The 27,679-nt window shown below is 35.8% G+C and overlaps 1 protein-coding gene and 1 pseudogene across 4 annotated transcripts in view; one reads left to right on the forward strand and one right to left on the reverse strand.

The window, feature by feature from the left end:
- ZNF385B (zinc finger protein 385B) overlaps window positions 1–27,679 on the reverse strand; it is a 417,130-nt gene that overhangs the window by 363,450 nt on the left and 26,001 nt on the right. The gene's annotated exons all lie outside the window — the stretch shown is intronic.
- Window positions 5,950–6,371, forward strand: LOC116269169 (annotated as a pseudogene).

Here is a 27,679-nt window from a genome sequence, read left to right on the forward strand (position 1 = left end):
TCTCTATCTCCTGACCTTGTAATCTGCCCTCCTTGGCCTCCCAAAGTGCTTGGATTACAGGCGTGAGCCACCGCGCCCGGCCTATAATTCTTAAATGATACATGCATGCAAAGTAAAGTGCACACTCAAGAATGGAGATGGTACACACTAAATTCAAAGCTATAGTTACCTGTGGAGAGAAAGGGATAAGGCAAAGGCATACAGGAACCTCAGCTGTAGCTGTAATGTAGTGCTGGCCCCCCAAAAAAGAACAAAGGCAAATATGTTGAGGTTTAATAAAATTGGCTGGCAGGTGCATGGTGGTAATCTAGTTTGTATACTTGTCTCTATATTTAAAGTATTTCATAATAAAAATATAAAAACAAATGAAGTGTGGTAAAACAGAGAACATTCCAAAAATAAATGACAAAAAGGAGATTTACATATATTTCAACTTAGACCTTTTTTGAGAAACATTGCTTTACAGGAGCATCTGTTACTGTGTCTAGGCCCTTAACTTTGATGGGTCCTACTTCCCTTTAGAGCTTTAACAAAATAAATTGTTTCTACTACAGCAATAACATTACAGCTTTGCAAAAAACAACAAAACACATATTAATGGAAAATAAAGTCAGTGGCAACGTGTTTATGAAAATATCAGCAATGTGTTCGTCCTAACCTGTAAAAATATGCCATAGGACAGACAGATAACAACAGGTGAAATAGATAAATGAAGTATTCTTTAACTACCATTTAATAGGGAATTGGTAGTTTCTCCTCTATGCAGAAGAGAAAACATTCAGGATTAATAATTCTGAATCAGGTTGATAGCTGTCAAGCTATGATTACTGCCTCTAGAATATGAAAACATAAAAGCTCAGAGTCAAAGAAAAAAATCACTTAGTATCCATGTATTAATTTACTGGCCTCTTACTTTGTTCATTTATATTACACCATCTAAGTTTCAGAAAAAAGTAATCTAATCTGAGATTCAGTTACATGGAAGGACAGATCAAGAAGTATGGCATGTAAAGAACTTTGCCTCATGAAGAGAACTCATAAAGAGTTTCAGTAAAACTCTCTTCTATCTTTGCATTTCTTGCCATTGAGTTATGCTCTATTACCTTTATAGCTTATTCTGTCTTGTATCTCTTCATATTCACGTGCAAACATAGTAATGCCAAACTTAACTACTCATTAAAATGGCAATCTAAATTACATGAAACATGGCCAAAGAAATATACACATAAGACCCAAGAACAATCAAAATACAAAGCACAGAGTTCTATCCTTGAATCTTATGTTACATATAGTGCTAAAAAATTTAATCATAGATTCAACTACAGACAAAAGGTGTTTAAAAAGACATAAGTATGACATCTGGAAGTATCATTAAAGAAACATGGGAAGAATACAAATTGATTACAGAAATTTTGAAAAACCTAATGAGTCACGTGGGACATGAGCAAAAAATCCATCGTATCTAAATAACTCACAAAAATGCTATAGTACTTATGATGATTCACAATGAATCATGGCCCTGAATTATCGAGAAAAAAAATTATATTTGTTCAGTATACTTTAAGAACTGTGGGGAAATGACTTTAAGTCACTGATTCTAACATTCATCCAGAAAAACAAATATGTAAGCATATTCTGAAAAAAATAACATTTGTCTCATCAGTTTTAAGATACAATGTAATGAGATAATAATGAAAAGAGTGAGGTAATACCACAAAAACAGCCAGACCAATGGAACAGAATTATCTTCAAACAGAAAGATTGATATATGTCAGTAATCTTTGAAAAGGGAACATCAGGAGTCAATACGTAATTATCTAATAAATGTTACTGAAATACTTGGTCAACTATTTTGAATATTGTCTTCTTAGGGGGACTTATAATCTCATCTGAAACTATACATCAAATACATTTCAGATAGGAAGAGCTTTTAAAAAAAAATTTTAAGTGACTGTTTTATAAAGGAAGGACATTAAGCATAGAGAAAAATGACTTTAAAAAGAAAAGAAAAACAGACAATTTCAAAATGCAAATACATTTTTATAATTATAAAAGTAATTTGTGAGAAATTCTGAAATCTTGAAATGCATATAAAAATAAACAAGAAAGTTTGTTGATTTTCCTATCAAGAGAAAATACTGTTACATTTCAGAATATATTCTTTTTTTAGTATGTGTTTATATATATTTACACAGATATATATATCAAAAAAAATCACAAAAATTATTTCATGAATGGGACTGTAGTTACCTTGTAATTTAAAGTTTTTAAATTCTACATTAAGGAGCTCGTTCCGTGTAAATAAATATGGATATACACTGTCATCATCATCATCATCATCATTTCCAATGGCTACAAAATATCTTATTCTATTAAAATACTTTATTCTATTAAAATAAAACATTTGTAAGTAAACACAAATAAAACCAATTTTCTCTTTCAACTACTGGTGTAAAAGTCAATTTTGGTTGTTTTCTTTTCCAAGATGGTGGGATAGAGGCTTTTAACATGCCTCGGCCTTTTGGAAATGGCAAGATAGTGAATAAATATTAACTATGAGCTTTCATTCAAGAAGGAAAATGGGAATATAAGAAGTCAAACTGTCTCTCCTCACTGAAGATATGATTTTATACCTAGAAAACCCTACAGACTCCATCAAAAGATTCCCAGAACTGATAGATGACTTCAGTTAAAGTTTCAGAGACAAAATCAATGTACAAAAATCAGTAGCATTTCAATACACCAATAATGTTCAAGCTGAGAGCCAAATCAAGAATGCAATCTCATTTACAATAGCCACACAAACAAAAAAGTAAAATACCTAGGAATACATCTAACCAAGGATCTAAAAGATTTTCATAGGGATAACTTCAAAACACTGCTGAAAGAAATCAGAGATGGTACAAATGGAAAAATATTCCATGATCATGGGTTAGAAGAATTAATATTGTTAAAATGACCATACCACCCAAAACATTCTACAGATTCTACATGAATTCTATCCCACTACCAGCATCATTTTTCACAGAACTAAAAAGAACTATTATTACATTCATATGGAACAAAAAAAGATCCCAAATATTGAAAGCAACCCTAAGCAAAAAGAACAAAGTCATAGATATTGCATTACCTGACTTCAAACTATACTATATGGCTGTAATAACCAAAACAGTGTGGTACAAAAACAGATACATAGTCAGTGTAACTGAATAGAGAACCCAGAAATAAAGCTGCACACCTACAGTCTTTTGATCTTTGACAAAGTTGACAAAAATAAGCAATGGGAAAAGGACTCCCTATTCAGTAAATGGTGCTGGGATAGCTGGCTAGCCATATGAAGAAGAATAAAACTGGACCCCTACATTTTAACATATACAAAAATTACCACGACGTGGATTATTTAAGTGTAAGACCTCAAACAATAAGACTCCTAGAAAAAAACCTAGGAAACACCATTCTGGACATTGGCCTTGGGAAAAAATTTATGACTAAATCCTCAAAAGCAACTGCCACACACACACACAAAAATTGACAAGTGGGACCTAATTAAAATAAAGACCTTCTGCACAGCAAAAGAAACTATCAACAGAATAAACAGACAACCTACAGAAGGGAAGAACTTATTTATAAACTATGCATCTGACAAATGTCTAATATCCAGTCTATGTGGAACTTAATTGAACAAGCAAAAAACAAATAACCCATTTAAAAATGGGCAAAAGACATGAACAGACATTTCTCAAAAGAAGACATACAGATGGCCAATAAACTATGAAAAATGCTCAATATCACTAATCATCAGAGAAATGCAAATTAAAACCACAATGACAATACCATGTCACACCAATCAGAACAGCTATTATTAAAAAGTCAAAAACCAACAGGTGCAGGCAGGGTTGCAGAGAAACGCGAATGCTTATACACTGTTGGAGGGAATGTAAATTCGTTCAGCAATTGTGGAAGGCAGTTTGGAGGTTTCTCAAAAAACCTAAAACAGAACTACTATTTAACCCAGCAGTCCCAATACTGGGTATCTAGTCAAAAGAAAAGAAATTGTTCTACCAAAAACAATGATGTGCTCACATGTTCATTGCAGCACTATTCACAATAGCAAAGACATGGAATTCAAATTAGGTGCCCATCAGTGGTGGATTGGATAAAAAAATGTGGTACACATACATCATGGAATACTATGTGGCCATAAAAAAGGAATGAAATCATGTGTTTTGCCACAATATGGATGCAGCTGGAGGCCATTAATCTAAGTGAAGTAACACACGAACTGAAAACCAAATATTGCATGTTCTCACTTATAAGTGGGAGTTAAACATTAGGTACTCATGGAAATAAAGATGGCAACAATAAAAACTGTCAACCACTGGAGCACAGAGGGAGAGAAGGGAGAAAGGGTTGACAAACTATTGAGTACTATGCTCAGTACCTAATGACCTTACTGAATGTACTAGAAAGTATCAACAACAAAGCACATTTGTGTATTTCCAAAGATTATCTCTATGTATTTATTTTACTTTCTTTGAAAGCTAGTAAAGTTTGATTTTTTAAAATATTTCTTAGTCATTAATATTTCTTCTTTTCTAAGTTATTCCTTCATATTCTCTGATCAATTTGGAATTTTAAAAATTGACTTGTAAGAGAGCTCTCCTATAATAGTCACAAAATTACTAGTTTCCATATTTTTTATAAATATTTTTTTCTGCTTGTCATTTGTATTTTATCTTTAATTTTTATTGTGTGGAAGATTTCAAATTAGTCACATTTAAAAATATTTACTGGTTTCTACCTTTATTGACATACTGATAAAGATCATCACTAACTCATGATTATATACACATCTACTTAGATTCTTTCACATGCTCTTATGCCTTTTGGGGTTTTTAACATTTAAATCTTTAGTCTACTTGAAATTTATTTCGGTGTGACATATGAGAAAGAGTTCGAACAGTGTTTGCCTCCAGATTTGGACATTTGTCCCCAATGTATTAAATGCCTTAAACTTATACCAGTTTATTATATTTACTTGGTTCTGTTTTGGGGCTTCCAATTTTGTGGTCAATTTAATTTTAAATTGGTCATTTGACTCCTAAAACTTTTAATTAATAAATGCATGAAAGTAAAACACAGAAAACTGGAAAAAATTATTACAGCCACTATGACAGACAAATGGTTGACAACAATAATATGATAAATCATACAAGTCAACAAAAAACTACCAAAACGTCTTTGGGGAATGTGGAAGATGGGTAAAGGATAAGCAGAAAATTCATAATAGAAAAATAAATGACTACTGTAAGCATGATAAAGTGACATTCACCCTGTAGTAGTCAAATAAATGTTTAAAAAATTAGATAACACTTATTAAATTGTCCAATTAGCAAGGACTGTCTCATAAAGCAACTTTAAAAATCTCTCCAAAGTTAAGAATCTCAGGAGAAAGGCATTCTTACACTTCCCAGCAGGCATATAAATTGGCAGAATGATTTTTAAAAACAATCTGGCAGTAGCAAACAAGAGTCATAAAACAGTATACATCCTTTGACTCAGCAATTTCCTTCAGACTCTAGCCTAGAAAATAATGTGGAATGTAGTAAAAGATTTATATACAAAGATATTCACCTTAGTTTTATTTAAATCAAAAATAGAAAGTAGGTTTAAAAAAATCCAGTAAAATATTGAATATAGAAATCATAGCGTAACCACAGTATCGAATATTCTAGCTATTTAAAATAGTTCTTTACGAACCTGTTTAACAGCATGTGGAAAGTGTTACAAAGTTATGTGAATGAGGCAGGCCCAGTGTTTCTGGGGGGTTATGGGCAGGCCCTGGGGGTCTTCAGGGACCTTGCGGGCAAAAGGGGTTGGGAAGTGAGGGGCCGGCTGTGCTCACCACGCAGGGCCTTCCTTGGCACCCAGCCTTGTGGAGCAGCCAGCATGTCACACATGCTCCTGCACCTCCACAGCAGCTGGCAGGTGGACCAGGCCATCCTCCCAGGGAAGGATGGCAAGGCTGTCGTTCGCTTTGGCCATGACCGGGACCCCACATGCATGAAAATGGATAAGGTCTTGTACAGCATCGAGAAGGTTCAATATTTTGCAGTTATTTTTCTTGTGGATATTACCAAAGTACCTGACTTCAACAAAATGTATGAGTTATATGATCCATGCACTATCATGTTTTTCTCCAGGAACAAGCACATCATGGTTGTCTTGGGGACTGGCAACAACAAGATTAACTGGACCATGGAGGACAGGCGGGAGATGGTCGACATCATAGAGACCGTGGACCATAAGGCCCTCAATGGCGGCGGCCTGGTCTTGTCTCCAAAAACTACTTCACCAAGTACAGATACTGAGGTGCCCTCAGGCTGTGTGGATAAATGCTGTGGAGGCCTTTTCATGTGGAAACCTTTTAAAGTATTTCAAGCCTTTGGAAAAGTATATGAAGCTCCAGTGCTGGAGGATTTCTGAGACACAATTTATTACATGACCTTAACTAGCTGAAATAAACACATGAAAAAAATAATAATACTGATCTTAACGGAATACAAGGAAGATTTTAAAAGTGTATGTATAGTTGCATCACAGTTGGTAAAAATGCATATAAAAAAACTTGAGTAAACACATAATGATCATCATGGGTGATTATGATTTTCTTCATTCTTCATTTCCTTATTTCTAAAATACTTCACAATATGTCTCTATCGTTTTTGTCTAGTTAGACGGGAATACAAACTGGGGAAAGGCCTGTGTTTTCAAAATGGGAAAAGCTATGAGCAAACAAATCTATGAGCTGGGAGAAGCAACAGAGAGAGGGAGAGGACAAAGGTTTAAAAGAAAGGAATAATGAATGTCACCAGGATCCTGCAGAAAAGAGACATCAAGAGAACAGGCAGAGAGACTTGTCTAGGAGGGACATCTTTCCTTTGATGCCTGTGAGGAGGAAGTACTGGAGAGGTGCAAATACAGATCGATTTACATGCAGGTAATGGGAGCAGAACATTCACTGAACTCAGAGATGTTCACTTTTACTACCTAAGTCAAGCATGAGGCAAGCTCATCAGCTGAGACTGAAATAGAACTTGAGAAGAGTGATAAAGATTATGAAAACTGAATGGGAGCAGGAGTTAATTAAAAATAGGGAAAAGAACTATACTGGTATTTCTGTTTACCCAAACATGTCAGGATCATGAAATCATTTTGTCTCAGGAACCAAATACAGTTACTGTCTTCTTTACCAGAGAACAATTCTTTTAACAGGTCTGTGCCATACCTTGACTGATTGCTTGATTCATTGATTTAGATTCTTTGATTCATTCAACACTAGTCTAGTGCTTAACCAGGTCACTAATGCCCTCCACATTTGCAAATTCAGTGGTCAATTCACAGTCCTCATGCTATTTGACATTTGTTATGTGTTACAGTACACACTTACGAATCCTTCATTCTTGAAAATTATAATATATTTGTTTCTAGGATACCACTCTACTGTACTATTAACCCTTCTTAGATGCCTTTGCTGGTACCTTTTCATCTATCTGATTATACATGTTAAAATGCTCCAAGGCTCAGTCTCCATGCCTCTTACATCCATTTATTCACAAGATGATCTCATTCAGGCTCTTATCTTTAAATACATTTGTACACTGACGACTTACATATAACACACACATACTCACACACACATACACCTGCAGATTCAATCTCTCACCTAAACTTCAGACTCAGTCAGAACTGCCTACTCTACTTGAAAGTTCATCAAATTTCTAAGAAGCAATCCCCACCCCAAGTACTCCTCATCCCCAAATTACCCATTTAACTAAACGGAAACTTCATTCATCAAGCTGTTCAGGCTAAAAACCTTGGAATCATCAATGGGTCTCCATTTCTTTTTGCCCACTTCAAATAGAGCTGCAAATTCTATTTACTCTGTTTTCAAAATATACCAGGATCTAACCACTTCTCTCCACTTTCATTCTAATTTAAGCCACAGTCATTTCTCCTCTGGAATGCCTTGGTCCCCCGCCTCCAAGGGACCCTCTCCCTCATCGGTTATGCCCCCAGAGTCTTCTCTCCACTGTAATGGGAGTGATTCTTCAAAAACAAATATAAGTTAGGTCATGTCACTCTTCTGCTCACAAGTCTCTAATGACTTCATATTTCACTTATAGTAAAAACCAAAGTCCTTATGAAGACCTTAAGGCCCTACCTGATCAGGCTTCCTGGGAGGAGGGCAGAGAGCAGGAGGATCTTCTGCCTAGGTTTCCATATGGGAGACAATTTATAGAAACACTATACCTAGTGGGGGCTTCCTCAAATAGAAGTTCAATGTTTGTCCTAGGTACAGTTACCTAACGTTTTCTTATCTAACTAGTAAGACTAAGAAAGTGACTGAATAAAATAAATATCTAAATAAAAGCTCACATTTTTAAACATGAAATTTCAGAAATATTAGTGATTCCGTTCAGAATATAATGTATTTTACTCTAATTGCCATTCTGTCATCTCATTTTACTTTTCAAAAGATATGCACCAACAGGCCAGTGTGGTTTATGGAAGTTTTTTCCCCTTTTTCTTCTTCATTAGTAACAAAATCCCAGAAGTATGATTTCCAGATTCTCTTCAAGAAACAAACATCTGCTGTGTCCCGAATGTTGCATTCCAATCTTTTACACATTGTGTAAAAGCTTCATGGTGAATAACACTGGGCATTTTCGATGTTCTGTTGAAAATGGAAGAAGGACAAATATCTGTCCTTATATATTCACAAACAGAAAGCTCTCGATTTCAGAAAGGCAAGCAAGCTGCCCACCTTTTCGTTGTCTCCTAAATTGTATCACTGTTCTTTTGCATAGTGTTTATTATTATAATCAATGAAAGCAAGTAACAGAAAGTAGCACAAAGTGACATAAGAACATTGATCTACAATTTGGCAAAATAGAGAATTGTTTCTTGAATTTAATGATCTATTATTTGCCAATTTCCCATTTGACCCTATAGACACAACAAGTATATATTAAAAGGCAATTTTCTTATCTATTTATATAATCTCTCGACTTTCACTTTCACATATTAAAGCAGAATAAGTCCATGAAGTTTTGTTAAACTACATTCAAATAATAAAAGTGAGCCAGTATCAGAACAATTAATTTCACTCCAAATGTAATCACATGAAATAATTGGTCTGAGTCACCCACCTTTAAGTTAAAGATCAAGAGAACGTAAACCAAAGGCAGAAAAGTCAGAGGTCAGCGACAAAACACTGGGGAAGAAAAGAAAGCCAAAGCTTAACTGTGTGTGAGTAGGCATTACTGTCTCTGTGTGTAACCCTCTGTGTGTGTGTGTGTGTCAATCTGAATGGGTCTATGTGGTTATGTTCACATGACTGGCTGTGTGTGTGTCTGCATGGCAGCTTCAACATGTGCGAGTGTCTGTGTGTTGGCCTGCAGGAGACAGTGTGAGTTTATGTGTGTCAATCTGAGAAAGAGAAAGTGCATGCGCATATGTACTTTTCCCCTTAGAAAAGTGGGTAGAACACTGTTGGCTACAGAAATTTTTATGTTGTGTAGGTGTGTCAGCCTGAGCAAGAGTGTGTGTGTTCATGTATGTATCAGCTTGAACAAGCAACCATGTATGGGGAGAAGGGAGAAGACTGTGTGTGGCAGACTGAATGTGTATGTGAATGGGTGTGTAGTATGTTGTATGTGTGTAATATGGGGTGTGTGTCAGCCCAAGTGAGTGCGTGCATGTGTGGGTGTGCGTATGTCAGCATATATCTGGGAGGAAGAACTAGAGAGACTTTTTATTTCCCTGGATCCTATGTGGTAGGAGAGATTTCTTAGAAAATCATGCAAGTGCCGTTTTATTAAAATTTGCCTTTCTGACATAATGACAGGTCCCTCCAAGTATGTTAATTAACCTCAGTAGAAACTAGGTGTGAAAAATACCCTAAAATGATTTAGCAGCAGGGCACGGAGAATTCAGTCAATTTAAACATTGCCACTTTATAAGTCACTAAAATGCTATTTTTCTTTCAGTTTAAAATAATCTGATATAATAAACTAATTTTTCCTTCACTAAATGGCTCTTTAAATCAGTGCTACAATTGATGTCTCTCAAATATCATTTTATTTTAAATTAAGGTTTAACAGATAATTTCTGAACAATCATGATTAATCCCTTGCTAGAGTGTTAATATTACACATAAACATTAAATACAACATTGCTAGAAACAGTTCAGCTTTCAAACTAAGTACCATGAAGCACTGACATGGTATGCTGGACTAGAACTTCATTTTTGATTCCCACAACACACTTCTGGTCACTCCACTCGGCCTCACTATCCAGAGCTGACTAGGAGGAAACACATCACACAAGTGACTCACTGTCTGTCTACTCAATGGAAAGAATAGAAAGGCTCTCATCCTCAGTACTGACCCTAATGCTCATCAGATTTTATAAACCACAAGATAAACCTGGAAAAACATCAAAGTAGTCCAGGGGAGCTGCTCTTCCCCAGAATGCCAGTTCCAATGGCGTCTTCACTGGGTAGAAAGTAACTAAGGTAGGTTTTCTTTTTGGAATTCAGCTATTATTCTGGTGGTTTTGCCAATACCTCATAGATAGATACACATAAATATGTGCATGTTTATAAATACACACACACAAAATTTACTCCACAAAATAGAACTTAATGTCACCTTGTTTTATTTTTCTAAATCAAATAAAGTATGACTCCAAGTATCCATTTGCTAACAGTGTTATTCGGTATTTCATACCCTTTCCTGCTCTGGCCCTGTGAGAGCACCAGGAAATTCAGCAAACTTGAGAAGGGACTTATGGCTTTCAATGTGTTGTGGTCACCACTGAGATGCTGGTGTTCAAACCCCAAGGACAGGTGGGGGGCTCTACTTCCAAGGCAGTGCAGACCTTGGAATCTTTAAGTGCCTGGAACACAGTGGCCTCCCTCATGACATCACCTCCCCCTCCACCACATCATCCACCTGTCACCCACAGGCCTTAGCACTTCCTGGGATGCCCCACAGGACTCAGAGTGGACCTGCCACTGTGCTTCATAACCTGTAACTCTGGGTGAGACCTCTCCGCCCCTTCCAAGCCTTGAAACTGCATTCCTTCTTGGCCAACCTAATTCAATGCTCTCCCAGAGGATAAATAGAGACACTCTTTGCTTTTCCCCTTGAAAAGGTGGGTAGAACACTGTGAGGTGCTCAGGCCCTCAGAAACTTGAGGATGGCCTTATGGCTTTCAGTCTGTCGTAGTCATTGTTGAGATGATGGTGTCCAAACCTCAAGGACACGTCAAAGGTCTTTAGGCCTCTCCTTTCTGGGAAGATGGGGAAAAGGTACATTTTAGTCAACAGTAGCCATGTTGTCAAATTCTATTATTACACTATTTTTGTCTTGCTTTACAGATTTCCTGGATACACTGTAGTATATGATTATATTATACATTTTTCAAATTAACAGTTAGACATATTGCACCAGGTACTTCTCCTAACAAAGTATCTGGAGATAGATGGAAATTATAGCACATTTTTTAAAGATGTTACTAGCACACTGTCGAAAATAAGTTTATCTTATGCTTCCAGACTTTTCAAACACCCTTAGAAAGTATATGTATGTACATGTATATGTGAATATGTGTGTGTATGTGTGTGTATATATACATACATTTTTATATTGCTCATATTTTTTTCATTGATGTGTTTTCTTAAGTGGTAAGAACTTTTTAAAATAAAAGTTTGGTAATTTTCTATAATAGCTACTTAAAAACCTCTTTTCCAGTTTACTATGTGCCTTTCGTTTTGTTAATGTGGAATAACATGCAGAAGATTTCATTACTCAATTTTTAAGTATATTTGCATAAAGTTACATAGGTATTTGCATACTTTGTAATCTTCTCTGACTCAGACTATAGCCCTTTTCTCATTTCTAAATTTGTTGATTTGTATTTTCTCCTTCTCCTTCTCTTTTTAAAATTCAGTTTACCAAACGTTTATTTCATTGTTTGATTTTAAACCAGGCTTAATCAGTTCTATCATTTTTCCATCTTCTAACATTAAATTCTGTGTTTTATCTTTACTCTTAACATACTCTTATCTGCCTAAGTTCTGTTTATTGGTATTACTTTGTTTCAGGATTTTTTTTTTCCTCCCAATTGTCTAGAATTTAATGTTTCACTCATTTTTAAATTATATTTTTAAATAATAAAATCTCTTAGAGTGATGAATTTTTCTATAAATATGCATTTGTCTGCCAAGCATAATTTTGACATGAAACTTACTTCTTTGATTATTTTCTTAAAAGGCTAGTATTGTATTTTTTATTTCCTTACTTACTATAAGGAATGTCCTTATAGTAATGAATTTACAGGGTTTTACAAGAGAAGATAAATAGTGGATGTTTGCTTTTTCTTGTAAATATTCTAGGTCGGAAAAACGAGTTTTGTAAATGGAAGTTCTAGCTAAGACATTAAAACCTTAATGATATTATTAGCTATTGATAAGTCTACACTTACTATGCCACATTTATTTTTTATATTCCTATTCTAGAAATAATGGCATAATTTCCTATTTGTGCACTTCAGAGCAACTTATCAAAACTAATAAAATTTGAATGGAACTTTTAACAAAAGTTTTCAATGAATACTTTTTTCTTTTTCCGACTCGAAGTACCTATTAAAGAAAAACTGCTAATCTTTACAGGTAGTCCTCGAATCTTCCTGCAGTTGACCAGTGGATAAAAACTCTCAAGTGTCAGGGCACAGGGCATTCTCTCTCACATTGCCATGTCCTCCTCTTTTTCCAACTATCTATATCACTTCTTAAGTAGTCATCATAAATGGAGTCATTTGGGGCAATTAAAAAGATCCTTGTGAGTGAATTTCTTTAAAGCCATTTAATATCAGAAATGCTCATATTACCCATTAAAAATATCCTCTCAGACATTTGTATTCCCTCCAACAAAGGATGCAGTGGGGAGTTCAGGAGGTTGAGAACAAGGTAGGAGCTGCAGAGAAAATTAATAAAGCCTCCAAATGACAGTTTGGTTCTTTTGCATTTTATACCACACCCCTTGGTTTAAAAGCCGTAAATAAAACTAAAAACAATACTCTTGAGTAATGACTTTTACTTTTGCTGAGGACACTTCACAGTTTCCCAGGAGAGTCTTCAGGCCTATGACAGAGATCTAAATAAGAAGCAATTTTAAGATGTCATTCCTTATCTAGCCATTTACCAAGACATGCTTTACCCAAGATAGGCTAAATGACAACCTGTTTCCCACCTTAGTACATGTCAGATAAACTATCATTCTCAGTTCTCCCTTGACTATAGATTGCAGAATATGATTAATGATATATCCAAACAGAAGCCCCCAAGGAAAACATCATCTCTTAATTCTGACCATCCTAATGAAATCATATAGTTCATAATTCATTAATCTGACTGCAGTGACAAAAATAGGATGCAAGAAAAAAAAAAGTACTTCTATAGTGTCCAAAGAGACAAAGCTGAGATAATTCATTAGCAATAGCATATGCTTAAATTTCACTATGTTCTGCTGCATAGTGCAAGGTTTTCTGTAAAAAAGTAACAGCAAGAAACACATTATGTTCCTCTTTTTGAAGAAAATGATCACCTTCAAAGAAGCCAACAGAATTCTTATTTAAAATATTCTTGTTTCTCCAAGAAAAAAATGTCCTACACAATAGGTTCCTAAAATACAATTTTATTAAGGCAATAAGTTAAATAAGAGTCCACTGAGCACAGGCTTTTGTCCTTCTTTTTCTTAGCCTTCCCTTAGAGGAAGATTGCCTGTCATGCTCTTAACCATACATTTTCTAAGTGCAAGGTCATTTCACTATTTAGTTTCTTAAATTAGTGGAGCTTAATGTATCACTTCACCCAAAACTAGCTGTTATAAAAGGCAATATACTAACGTGTAAAACACATTGCTTTTTCTAAAGCACTTAGCATTCAAAAATAAATACTATCATTTAATGATGGTAATAATGATGAAAATTATAATATTCTATCTGATTCAACATATTCTTAATTATCAGCAGCAACAGCAGCAACATAGACCTTGGTGGTCAACAGAGTCTGATGGAATCCTGCACTCACAGAAAGTGCCACTCCTAAATTGTGGAGGACATTTGCACTGTGAATGTCATCTCCACATCATGAACCTAAAGACCCTTCCCCTAGACTTTTGAATTTTAATTTGTAACTGAGGCTGGCATGTGATTACCACTTGGGTACAGAGGTAGCAAACCTACACATCTCCCCCTTAAGGGAAAGTCCAAAGAGCCCAGATCATTAAGTTTTAAAAAGTGAAGTCATTGGAATACCTTTTTCCATTCTAAAGAATTATTCTTTGCACACAAAAATAAACACATAATAATAGGAACTCTATGCTTATGGGAGTAAGCCATCCATTACATATAAGGCATACCAGTCCTGGACTTTTTAATAGAAATTTTCTGTAAAAACAGCTATAAAGATGTCAAAGTTCTATTAGTTATTATATTACTTTGAATGTTGTGATGGATACAAAGCAGGTTTAAGGTTTTGTTTGGAAATTTTCATCTAAAGATGGGTTCTCTTCTTTTGGGAGGGGAGAAAAACAGCAAGTGTTCAAGAGCTCAAAATTCATGCTGAATCAAAGGTAACTTTGCACTGGTCATAAAGTTCTAGCCAAAGAAATATCCCAATTCACTAACCTTGGTTCCATGAGTGAGATTAAGTAGTTGAGGTGATAAAGTGAGACCTACTCTTCTGCCTGGTCTTATCCCTGCATATCAAATTCTTCAGTTACCATAAAATACCACATAGAACTGCTATGCCATATTACAAAGCTGCAGCACAAGTTTCACAAACAGGTGAATTTTAATTCTAGATTAAAAAGATGAAAATGCTTGCTATGTCTCAACATAGCAAGTTTAATTTTATACCTACTTTTCTTTTCCAGGCTATCCAAGGTCACAAAGCTGAGCTCATTTATAAATCCTCCTTTGCCTTTTGTCAAAATTTGGTTCACTATGAAGTAACATTTTCCTTAATGCAAATTTTTATTTGTTCCCATTGTTTCAGTACAGAGGCATTCTTAGATAATTTTTCTTATATTTTACTGTTCATCCTTCTCTACCTCCATGACCCGACATCCAACTCTAAGATCTTCCTCTGTCAGTCATTGAAATAGCATGTCATTCTTCTTCTCAAAAATGATGGTTTCCAAATATTTGAAAACACAATGGTTTGCAGTTATTTTTAAGTCTTGCTTCAGCTAGAAGTTTTTTGGTTGCAAGTAACTGAAACTCAAACTTAAAAGGCTTGAGCAATTAAAGGTATTTACTAGTTCGTGTAATGAAAAATTCCAGTGACAGGGTTTAGCTTCATCCAGCTGCACAGTGTTACCAAGACTATCTTCATATCTTAGTATGAAGATCTTAGATGTTGTATTCACCCTAAGGCTTTTTAAAAATCTTTCTTTTTCTTTTCTTTTTCTTTTTCTTTTTTTTTTTTTTTTTTTTTGAGACGGAGTCTCGCTCTGTCGCTCAGGCTGGAGTGCAGAGGCGCGATCTCCGCTCACTGCAAGCTCCGCCTCCCGGGTTCACGCCATTCTCCTGCCTCAGCCTCCTGAGTAGCTGGGACTACAGGTGCCCGCCACCACGCCCGGCTAGTTTTTTGTACTTTTAGTACAGACGGGGTTTCACCGTGTTAGCCAGGATAGTCTCGATCTCCTGACCTCGTGATCCGCCTGTCTCGGCCTCCCAAAGTGTTGGGATTACAGGCGTGAGCCACCGGGCCCGGCCTTTAAAAATCTTTAGATGGTCTCCCCTACCTCCTAAGGGTACAAGTTCAACTACTTCCAGCAGGAAAGTCAGAGCCTGTTTTTACAGCAGCTCTATTAAAATGCTAGTATCTAGTCCAGTTGTGCGTGTCTGGTCCATGTGACCATCACTAAAAAGATATCACTGTGGTGGCTGGGCTCGGTGGCTCACGCCTGTAATCCCAGCACTTTGGGAGGCCAAGACAGGCGGATCACGAGGTCAGGAGATCGAGCCATCCTGGCTAACACGATGAAACCCCGTCTCTACTAAAAATACAAAAAAATTAGCGGGGCGTAGTGGCGGATGCCTGTAGTCCCAGCTACTCGGGAGGCTGAGGCAGCAGAATGGCGTGAACCCAGGAGGCGGAGCTTGCACTGAGCCTAGATCGAGCCTTTGCACTCCAGCCTGGGCGACAGAGTGAGACTCCATCTCAAAAAATAAAAATAAAAATAAATCACTGTGGCTAAAGGGATGGGGTACACTGATGCTCAAACCAATGAGAGCCCTTTTGGAGCTGGAAGAGAAGTCTGTTACCCAAATTGCTCAGAAAATTTGGGGCACTGTACTTTGGAAGGAGAAAGGTTGCTTGAGAGTCAGACAACAAATGTTAACTACAAAAGTAAATCCTTGACATTTATCAGATTGTGACTCTTCTGTACTTTTTATGTTTTAGAATATCCTACACAGAACAGCATAGCATTCACTATACAGTTGGTGCAATATGAATAATGACATTAGTAAAACATAAAAATACAGAGAATAAGTGCTTCCTAATGCAATACATTTCAAAATGACGAGAAGAAAATAAAATTTGCGAATAATATTTAAATAAACTTGGCACTTTAAATACTCATTGTGAACATAGGTCTGTGTTTGTTTTGTTTAATTTTGTTTTTGTTTTTTCATTTCCAAAGCACCATATATTTTGAACACATATGGAAGGGCATATGGTTCCCTAATATCTTAAGTGTGACTTCATCATTTTATTGGAGAATTTTTTAAAAGTTAAAAATGCAAATTTTAAACAGGGTGGCCATATATGCTAGCTTGCCGAGGAGATGCCTGGTGATGCTTTGCTCTTATGTGGGTAGTCTGATTTTAAAACAAACAAACATTTTGGCAACATGTATATCATATTCTTAAAGAAATTTGAGACAAGGGAAGTACCTAATCAAATAAAAGTGAAGTTAAATAGGCATACTCTTTGTGTAAGCAAAGAGATAGTTCAATTTATCATGTAGTAAGAAACACAGCACTGCTTCTAACGTACAAAAGAAAATTTATTTGAAGCCACAGCTGTTGTGCTTTAGGGATTTGGATTAAAACTCATTATTATCTTTCTGTTAATACTCTTCCCTGGACCAATCAGTGGTCATATGGTGTTTACAGACCCTGAACACTGAACTGACTTGAATGGCCTTTGTATTACAATACAATCAGATTATGTCTAATCTAAATGCTGTGTGTCCTTTATAGGACAGACGAATCCTAATCCCCCATTTACAAAAGCAAAGCCAGTCCAGTTCCCAATGGCTATCTAGTCACCATTTCCTGTTTTGTTTTTTAATTTTCAATTGACAGATATCAAAATAAATTTTAAATTCACTCAATCTAAAGTTAGTATAAAAATAAATACATGGTGGTTTTGAGCTGTGGTCAAAGCACTTCTTTTTTGATAGTTTAAAATGTGTTACTACAAAAACACAATTCTTCTCCTTCTAAAGAATAAAGATTAACAAAATAACCACCCCCACTATTCTAACAGTTTAAAGGCAAGCTTTAAAAGCATCTCATTTCCTCTTTCCCAAATTACTTGAGAGGTTATCTTGAAGCTCAGATTAGTGAGCTGTGCCTAGGCTTTATCGGTTAAGGAATAATGATGTTTTAAAGCAGAAGTCCCCACAAGATGACCCACCAAGCCATTTGGAAATGGACCTTTCTACCCCTTGCAATTTCATTACAGTGTTGTCAAGTCTTGCTTCACTTTGAGTCTCTGAAATAAGATGCCATTTTCAAGGAAGTGAGGGAGTAAAATATCATTGATGACAACGACTCCTGCCTTCCTTAACTCATGGCTTCCACCATCTGCGAACCCCAACTTTCTTCTCATTTACCATCTCAGGATTGCCCCCCCATCTCTGTCCTCCCATGATTCCAGGATTCGTTGTCAGTATTCTGATGCCATCCCCTCCCTCAGCTCAGCAGTTTTATTGACACTAAATTTGGGGTATCCTTTTTAATACCTCTTTTATCCTCCTTTTTACATCGCCTCTGTGAGCCACCTGGCCAGCAAATGAGAGTCTGCAATTAGAAGAGAATAGGTAAATAAGCTACCAAAGTAAAGGCCGGGCGCGGTGGCTCAAGCCTGTAATCCCAGCACTTTGGGAGGCCAAGACGGGCGGATCACGAGGTCGGGAGATCGAGACCATCCTGGCTAACACGGTGAAACCCCGTCTCTACTAAAAAATACAAAAAATTAGCCGGGCGTGGTGCTGGGCACCTGTAGTCCCAACTACTCAGGAGGCTGAGGCAGGAGAATGGCGCAAACCCGGGAGGCAGAGCTTGCAGTGAGCTGAGATCTGGCCACTGCACTCCAGCCTGGGCAACAGAGGGAGATTCCGTCACAAAAAATAAAAAATAAATAAAAAATAAAAAATAAAAAAATAAGCTACCAAAGTATGAAAAACAGCTGTCGAAAATTCAGCGCCCACCCTCACATACAACAGAGTTTAGGGTTTGGAATTGTCAAACAAGAATGGAGTTTGATGTTTAAATAGATAAGGAAGAAATTTTTCAAAAGGTATCAGGAAGGCAAGGAGTATTTTAACAAAGACTGATAGTGCTCTGTTTCTTGATACAACTCTATAAACCCACAAATAAAACAACGACAAAACATGCAAGAACTCTGATGCACTCATGGGTTTTCTTCAGGGATAGAGGTAGAAGGCTGGCTTGTTAACAATGAAAAGACATCATTCTAACTCTCACTTGATGACTGATTTCATTCCTTTTGGAATACTCAGACACCGCTTACCCCAGCCCCATCCATCTCTATGAAGCAAAGAGCACTATTGATAGCCCTGCAGAGAAGCGAAAATATTCCCAATAGGCACCTTTCAACTATGCAGCACTCTCCCTTAAAGCAGGAGGTCAGCAGCAAGATATTTCTCCACAATACACACAATAGATCTAAAGGGAACTAAAATGAACAGGTAGGTTTTGTTTTATTCTTTCTTTTTTTATTTGCTTTGTAAATTATTCAGAAAAAAAAATTATTTAACTTGCCTGGATTTCTCTCACTGCCTAGCACCTACCCACAAAACATATACTAAAAATAAATACCAACTCCTTTTGCATCTATAAATAATGCAGTAAGAAAGGTAAATTTGAAGCTAAAAATTTATAAGGCATACATCAAAGACAAATCTAGTTGACCCTGGTTTCTGTATCAATTCAAAACTTCAAAGCTTTTGTCCATTCCACACTTAAGTTCCCAGCATGGTCTAAATACTACAGTGGAATAAAGGCAAACTGGAAATTCACACTACACTGAGTGTCTTAAAACCTAACAAAGAGACACAAAATTATCTAAGAATGTAAGGTGATACAGTATACTATAAGACACTGATAGAGTCTTCAAGCTGTCTTCAATTAACTGACATTCTATCAAGTGCCAGATACTGTATTAAGCACTAGAAATACATTAGTCAGAAATACGTAAATATGATAGGCATGCAGGGGAGAAGGAGTAGCTAGAGCAAAGACTAGTTGGTGTGGAAAAACCAATGTCCAAGGAACTGCAAGAAGCTGGGTATTTTGGAGACAGTGTGATAGGGAGGGTTGGGGAAGAAGGGGTAAATAGACTTGGGGAGAGTTCAGATCACATTGGGCCTTCTACGCTTCCCCAGAAAATCAGAATTCTGTCCTGTGGGCAACAAGTCACGAAAGACTTTTAAGCAAGGATCTCTCTTCTATTAATTCAAATATCTGATAGCTGATTTCATAACAACACAAATACCATTTTAATGAAATGATTATGTATTTCTAGCAGTGGGAAATCGGAGTTTTATATTTACATAAATATAAATATTTATTTGAAAAATATAATTCTCAAATGCAAAATGTAAATAATAATTTAATGTTAAATAACCTTTAAAAAATAAACCTCACACATCTCTTACAACCAGAACTGCCCCACATTTCCTAGCTTCCTATTATTAACTGCTCCCTATTAAATGTTGCCTTCACTGGGGCCAATGTTGATGTAAACATTGCCTTTCTTATAGCATGCTGTTAAAACATAACGTACGTGCATACAAGCAAACATCATAGAGCCTATGAATTGTCACAAAGTGAACGTGTCCCATGTAGCCAGCATTAAGATCAACAGGATTACCAAAACCCCAGACTCCATCTCATGCCCCCTTATAATCATTTTCTGCCTCAAGGGTAACCACTACCCTGACTTTTGATGCCATGGGTTATGTTTGCCTGTTTTTAAGCTTCCTATCAATGCAGTTATGTAGAATGTATTCTTTTGTGAGTTTTGTCTGTGCTGTTGGGTATAACTGTAAACTGTTTGTTTTAATTTATGTAAAGTGTTGTATTTTTATGAATATATCATTTTATGAATATTTTATAAATATATCATTTATTTATCTAGACTACTATCAATTGATATTTGAGTATTTTTCAGTTGAGGGTGTTATAAATGATGCTGCTATGAACATTCTTGTGTTTGGTGGAACATAGGTACATATGCCTACGGAATTGCTGGGTCTACCTTATTTATTTTTTATAATGTCAATACTTTTAAACAGAGGGCAAGTGTGAGAAAACGATATGTGGGAAACTATATAGTAGGATAACAGGTAAAAATACATCCTACAACGGACAGCTAAACAAAATCCAAATGCTAATCATTAAATTGTCCATTAATTCCTTCACCATGAGCCCACCATATTACACACGACATTTAGCGATAATGGCCTGTATTTGAAAACTCCTTATTAAAAGTAAAGCATGCCTTCATTTCTGATTTGTAGCTTAAGTAAAATTTTGTTTTTAAATATAAATCCTTTATTCACTTTTTGTTTCAGATGATTTGGTTTAACACTAAGCAAACCATCATAATGTGAGTGGCTACATTATTGCAAAAAAGAGTACCAAGACAATCTAAAAGGGAAGATTTGGATAAGAAAAGGCTTCTGGTTTTCATGAAGTTTGAGAGTATGAAAATTACAAATCACCTCAAGAACCCTAAAATCTTTTCTTTGAACAGGCCTATGTAACCAAATCACTGGCAACTGCATTTCTGAAAATATTTCACAAAACTGGCATGATTTGAAATATATGGGTTTTATGGACTGCCTGGGCTCTGTGCCTAGAAATATTTCCAGAGATCATCTCACGTTTTTATTCCTAGGATCAACAATGTCAGCAGATGTTAAGGTTTGTTAGCCAAGTACAGTGATTTAAAAAGAAAGAAAGAGAATGAAAAAGAAAGAAAGAGAATGAGAAAGAAAAAAGAAAAGAAAAAAAAAGAAAAGAAAGGAAGTCAGGTTCATTTTAACAATCTTCCAAACCAGTAACACAAAAGATGGGATGGATCCAAAAAAAGTTTTAAGAGAGCACCACTATTTAAACAAGAGCAGCACCAAACATTTTAATTAAGGAATACAATCAGCTCCAAATCATACATACCATTCTAGTCTTTCCAAATCATCCCAAAATACAGTAAAAGACCAAATGTCAAAATACTTCACTGAGAAAACAATTTTATGTTCTAATAATATTTCTCTTCATAGCTGAAGAGACTGTTAGCTGAAAAACAATATTCTCCTAGGTCTTTAGTGATTAAAATATCTTCCTATAAATATATCCAAGAATAATGTTAATTCACTTACCAGAGTGAAAATTAAACAACTGTACATACACATACAAAAATATTAATAATAATCTAGACATTGACCTTACACCTTCAACAAAAATTAACTCAAAATTGATCATAGAAGTAAATGTAAATCACAAAACTATAAAACTTCTAGAAGATAACATGGGGGGAAATCTGGGTAACCTTGGGTGTGGATATGACTTTTTAGATGCAACACCAAAGCACAATCCATGAAAGAAAAATAATGATAGAAGAAACTTTACTGAAATTAAAAACTTTGGCTCTGAGAAGATATTTTTAAGAGAATGAAAAGACAAACCAGAGATTAGAAGAAAATACCGGCAAAACATATATCTGATAAAATACTTGTATCCAAAATATACAAAAACTCTTAAACACTCAACAAAAGAGCCCACTTGAAAAAGAGCAAAATGATCTGCATAGGCACCTCACCAAAGAAGACATGCAGATGACAGGCATATCGAAAGACTCCGTATCATGTCACTACGGAGATGCAAATTAAAACAACAAAGAGATACCACTACATACTTATTAGAATAGCTATGAATAAAATTCTGTTAGGATGGCTCAAAAACTGACCACACTATATGCTGGTAAGGATGTGGAGAAACAGAAACTCTCATTCATTTTCAGGCACTTTGAAAAATAGTTGGCAGTTTCTTACAAAGCCAAGCATTGTCTTACCATGGGATCCAGCAATTGCACTCCTGGATATTTACTTAAATGAGTGGATAATTTACGACCATACAAAACCCTGCATAAAAAATGATTATAGAAGTTTGATTCAGAATTGCCCAAACTTGAAAGCAACCTAGATGTCCTTCAAAAGGTGAATAGATAAAATGTGGTAAATCCAATATAATATTATTCAGCAATAAAAAGAAATGAGCTGTCAAGCCACAAAAGACTTAGTGGGACTTTAAATGCGTATTACTAAGTAAAAACACCCATCTGAGAAGGCTATACACTCTGATTCAAACTATATTACATTCTGGAAGAGGCAAAACTAGAGAGACAATAAAAAGATCAGTGGTTTCTGGTGGATGGGGAGGCAGAGATGAATAGGTGGAACACAGGAATTTGGGGGCAGTGAAACTCTTCTGTAGGATATTGGAATGGTATACACATGACAATATGTATCTCACAAAATCCATAGACTGTACAACACAAAGAGTGAACATGAATGCAAACAAGAGCCTTTAGTTAATAATAATGCATCAGTATTGGTTCAACAACTATTAACAAACGGATCATACCAATGCAAGTTGCTAACAATAAGGGAAAATGAGGGGAAAAGAGGGAGTACAGAAGAACTCTCTATACTTTCTGCTCAATTTTTCTGTAAATATAAAATTTCTCTTACAGTCTATTAATTTTTTTATTTTCAGGCAGTTAAAGATATGTAAAAATATTTGTAATAGTTATGAAATGGGAAACAGAGAAGTTGCACATGAATCCTGAACTAAAAATGCCTGGACTGTATGGACTTCCTTTTCCAGGCAATATCAGTAGTAATAATTATGATAATAATGATGATAGATAATAGTTACTATGTATTTACAAAGTGCCAGGCACTGTGCTGCAAATTTTATACACTAATTTAACTCTCACATAACTTTATGAGGTAGGTATCCTTGTTTTCTAAGGCAACAGGAGCTTTCTCCAATTCACATAGCTAGTAAATAGTTAGCAGGCTGACTGACTCCGTTCTGCACTCTTAACCACAGTGCTGTATTGCATTTTACGGCCATAGTGAAGATCCAGCAAAACTGCATGAACATTTCCACTTAAGATGCCAAAACTTACTGGATCAAGTTGCTTTGAAAAAAAAAAAAGGGGGCCGGGCGTGGTGGCTCAAGCTTGTAATCCCAGCACTTTGGGAGGCCGAGGCGGGTGGATCACGAGGTCAGGAGATCGAGACCATCCTGGCTAACATGGTGAAACCCCGTCTCTACTAAAAATACAAAAAACTAGCCGGGCGTGGTGGCGGGCGCCTGTAGTCCCAGCTACTCGGAGGCTGAGGCAGGAGAATGGCGTGAACCTGGGAGGCGGAGCTTGCAGTGAGCCGAGATCGCGCCACTGCACTCCAGCCTGGGTGACACAGCTCGACGTCGGTTCTCGAGAAAAAAAAAAAAAAAAAAAAAAGGTGCTTATCTAAATTAAAATTTTTTGTTTTTTGTTTTTTGTTTTTTTTTAAAAAAAACCTATCTTTAGAAATACATACACTTGGAAATACTTGCATCAAATGAAAATATAATCTCTAATTTTCCAGAAGTAAACTTCCTTGCAAGCAGATACCAGTGCTCTCATGGGCCCACAAGTTTGCTTAAATGCTCTTTCCAAGAGAAAAAAGGAAAGTCAGTTCAGTAGTAGCAAGTTCCGGGTATTTGGGCAAAGGGTCCAAGGCCTGGATCAGGAGTGGGGAGGCCATTATTGTAGCCCAAGCTCTGCCACTCCTGTGCCAAGCACATCTGTCTCTTAAGATCTTAATTTATGGACTCACAAAGAGACTGATAGAGAAAATCTCTGACTCCCTGCTATTTCTCTGATTCATGCATTTGAAGCTTGAAGATTATTAATTCTTGTGACAGAAAGAAATAGTTCAGGCATAAGGCATGAGCAAATTATGATAGGGTGTGGAGTTTCATTTCAATTTAGGCAAGACTGCCCACATATAACATCCAGCTGTGGGTCTGAGGATATGTGGCAGAGCCTCCTTCCATCGACAAGTCTCAGTAGCAAGCACAGCAGTCAGATTAATTAAACTGTGTTAGGATTAGGAAGATGAGATTTGGACAAGTCTGGCCTGTTGCTATATTTACAAAGGAATCTTCCTTCTCCTACCATGCCCTCTCCCTCTCCTCCCACCTTGGTTCCCCAGTACACTAGGCATCCATTCCAGGATATTCCTTGAAGTTCCCTATGTGCTACAACAGATTCACCTCTCCCTTTAAAAATGCAGTCTCACTACAGCTCTTCTAGGATTTAGAAGGAAAGCAATCAGATTAAAATGCATCAGACTACAGCATAAATGACTGAAAGGAGCTTAACACTTCCAGGGTCAGTATTGCATGTAAAAAAAGTTAATGTATAGAAACCTTTCAAAAGTGGAATTTCGATAAAAGCAAGTTTTGTGAACTTTTCAAAAATAATTATTGGGTTTTAGGAAAGGAAAGGGTACTATTTGAGGCATCTTGCCTTAGTCTACCAAGTCAGAAAGCAAATCCAGATGTCAAGCCACCCACCACCTCATTTTCAAAAGCTTACAAATCCACACTCTAGCCACCCTGTGAGATTCCAGGGTATGCATGATCTTCAGGCTAGTGATTTAAATAAGGAACTTAAATGGCCAAGTATGCATTTTATAATAATCATCACATTCCACACTAAATCAAAGCATCCGAGAATTAAAATAAGATATGCTAAGAGAAAATAGTCAAGACCTAACCAAATACACATTATGCAATTAATTTTTGTTGCATGAGTAAATGAACCATGTTGAATTGAAGTGATTTTGCTGACATTACCTTCAACAAGAAATGTTATATTCATTTGAAATTCCTCTGCTTTGGGGTGAAAATAACAATGTTATATAAAATATTTTTCAAGGTTAATTTATAGCTTCTTAAAAATCTGCGCAACCCATTATTTCACATTTCTCAAAGTATATCACTTTTTAATATAGCCCTTATTATATAGAGACAAAACATCCAGAGAAAAAGTGTATGTACGTGTATATGTGTGTGTATATATGTATAAATGTATGTATGTACATGTGTATATATATTCAGTCAGATACTTGGTATAATTTTATTTAGACACAATTGAATATTTGACCACATTTTTCAATTTTCAGTTTTTGTTTCCCCAAATGTGCCCATATTTTGACTATTTCAGGAGAATACACAGAAAAACCATACAAATAAAATGTTCTGTTCAGTTTTCTTTGAAACTATTTCAGATCTCACAAATAAGATGTGGTAGCTAGAGAAACACTGCTCTATAGATGATGTATACCTAAAAAAAATAAAAACATACACACGGTATTCTGCTAAAAATTAGTATACAACTCTCAGATATAAATTTAAAAGATTTACAATTAAAGAAGAAAGTAATAATGCAGAAGCAAACCAAGAAGAATTATTATTTGGATGGTCCTTTAGAGTTCTATCAATGTACTGATACCCCTTCTGCCGTTTGATAAAGCTGCCCTATTCACTGGTGGTTACTATACACACTGTTGCCTTACTAGATTTTAAAGCTAAAAATGACTAATTTTTTTAAAACACCTGGTAGTACTGAACATGCCTTTTTATACATTTTTGACTTCTGAATCAGGTTAATGTTTTACATATTACAAAAGTTAAATTTAAATAAGAAAGATGGGAAAAACTAAAATTGAATTCACTCTGAAAAAAGAAAACCTAATTATATATCCAATAAATAACATAACTGTACAGAAGAAAATAGAAAAAGAATGCAGGTAACTTTTGGACATAGTGTATGACTTTATATCATCAATGAAATATATTCCAAGGACAAAAAGAACTGCAGAGATCTTGAACTCCGTGAGTTTGTTGTTGGTATTGATATTGGTGTAGCAATTCTAAAATTAGGGAGAGCGTTATTGCAGCCACAAACAAGTAAATAGTAATACTTTCATGTTATTGGAACCATGGTTTTCTCTGTGGGAGGAGATACAGCTACAGAATGAGGGAAGGAAAAAAGAATGCTGTGGTATGGGATAAGAATTAGAAGTGTCAGTAAGTACTCATAATCTTGTGTATGTATGTGTGTGCACTGAATAGTACTAAAAGCAATGCTACCCCTACCCTGGAAGCAATAACATCCCCATAGTAATAAACATAGCTAGTTCCCAGATTTTGGTTTCTAAATACTGTTCCCCATTGGAAGAAGTCAGAACCTTTTGGAGAAATCAGTGATTGCTGATCTTGAGCAGGGAAAGTACAAAGTGAGCCTGAACCTCCTTCTAAGCTAGAGCAAAAAAAGTGGGTTGGGGGGAGTGCTCAATAACTAATTAAAAATACCAGCCTGAAGGGGCTCTTACTAGTCAAATCTGACAATTACAATGTCAGAATGTATTATGATAGGAGTGAATGATAAATAATGCATTTTTAAAAAATTACTGAGTCCATACTGATATTTTAAAAGGAAAGACAGGGGAGAAAGTTTTTCTTTACAAAGGTAAGTCAAATAATGAGTGTACAGGGAACAAGAGAAATGGAGAGTCATCATGTTTACAACCACCATAGTAACAACTGATTCTAGAAAGATGCACCTGTGGATGCTAACCTCATTAGATGAAAGGCTATTAGAAAACAAGATATTCAGAATCTTAGTTATTGACAGCAAAAGAGAAAAAGGTATCTTTACAATGGGGAAATCTGGCAAATACACTTTTACCAAATAATCAAGTTTAATATCATCAACAAACTAACATCATAAGCCTCCTGATATTATATACTATGAAGTACACAACATCACCCATGAAGCATGCCTGCCAAATACATTTAGCCAAAATCTACTCAGGAGGAAACTTCAGATATGTCCAAATTGAGATACTCTGCAGATTAGTTGGCTTGTCTCTTCAAAAATGTCAATATCATAAGGAACAAAGAAGGCTGGGGGACTATTCTGAACTAGAGGAGACTAAATAAATAGGACAATAGAAAAAATGAGCTATAAAGGACAAAATTGGGACAATTCAGAAAATGTAAGCATAGGCTGGATAGTAGATAAAAGTACTGTATTGTTAAATTTCCTGGACATGACCGGATATACACTGAAGTATTTAAGGATGAAATGTCATGATGTCTACAACTAACTTTGAAATGCTTTAGCAAAAACAAAACAAAAACAAAACTAAATGTGTATACA

This window comes from Papio anubis, chromosome 10, assembly GCF_008728515.1.
Source record: "Papio anubis isolate 15944 chromosome 10, Panubis1.0, whole genome shotgun sequence".
NCBI lineage: Eukaryota > Metazoa > Chordata > Mammalia > Primates > Cercopithecidae > Papio > Papio anubis.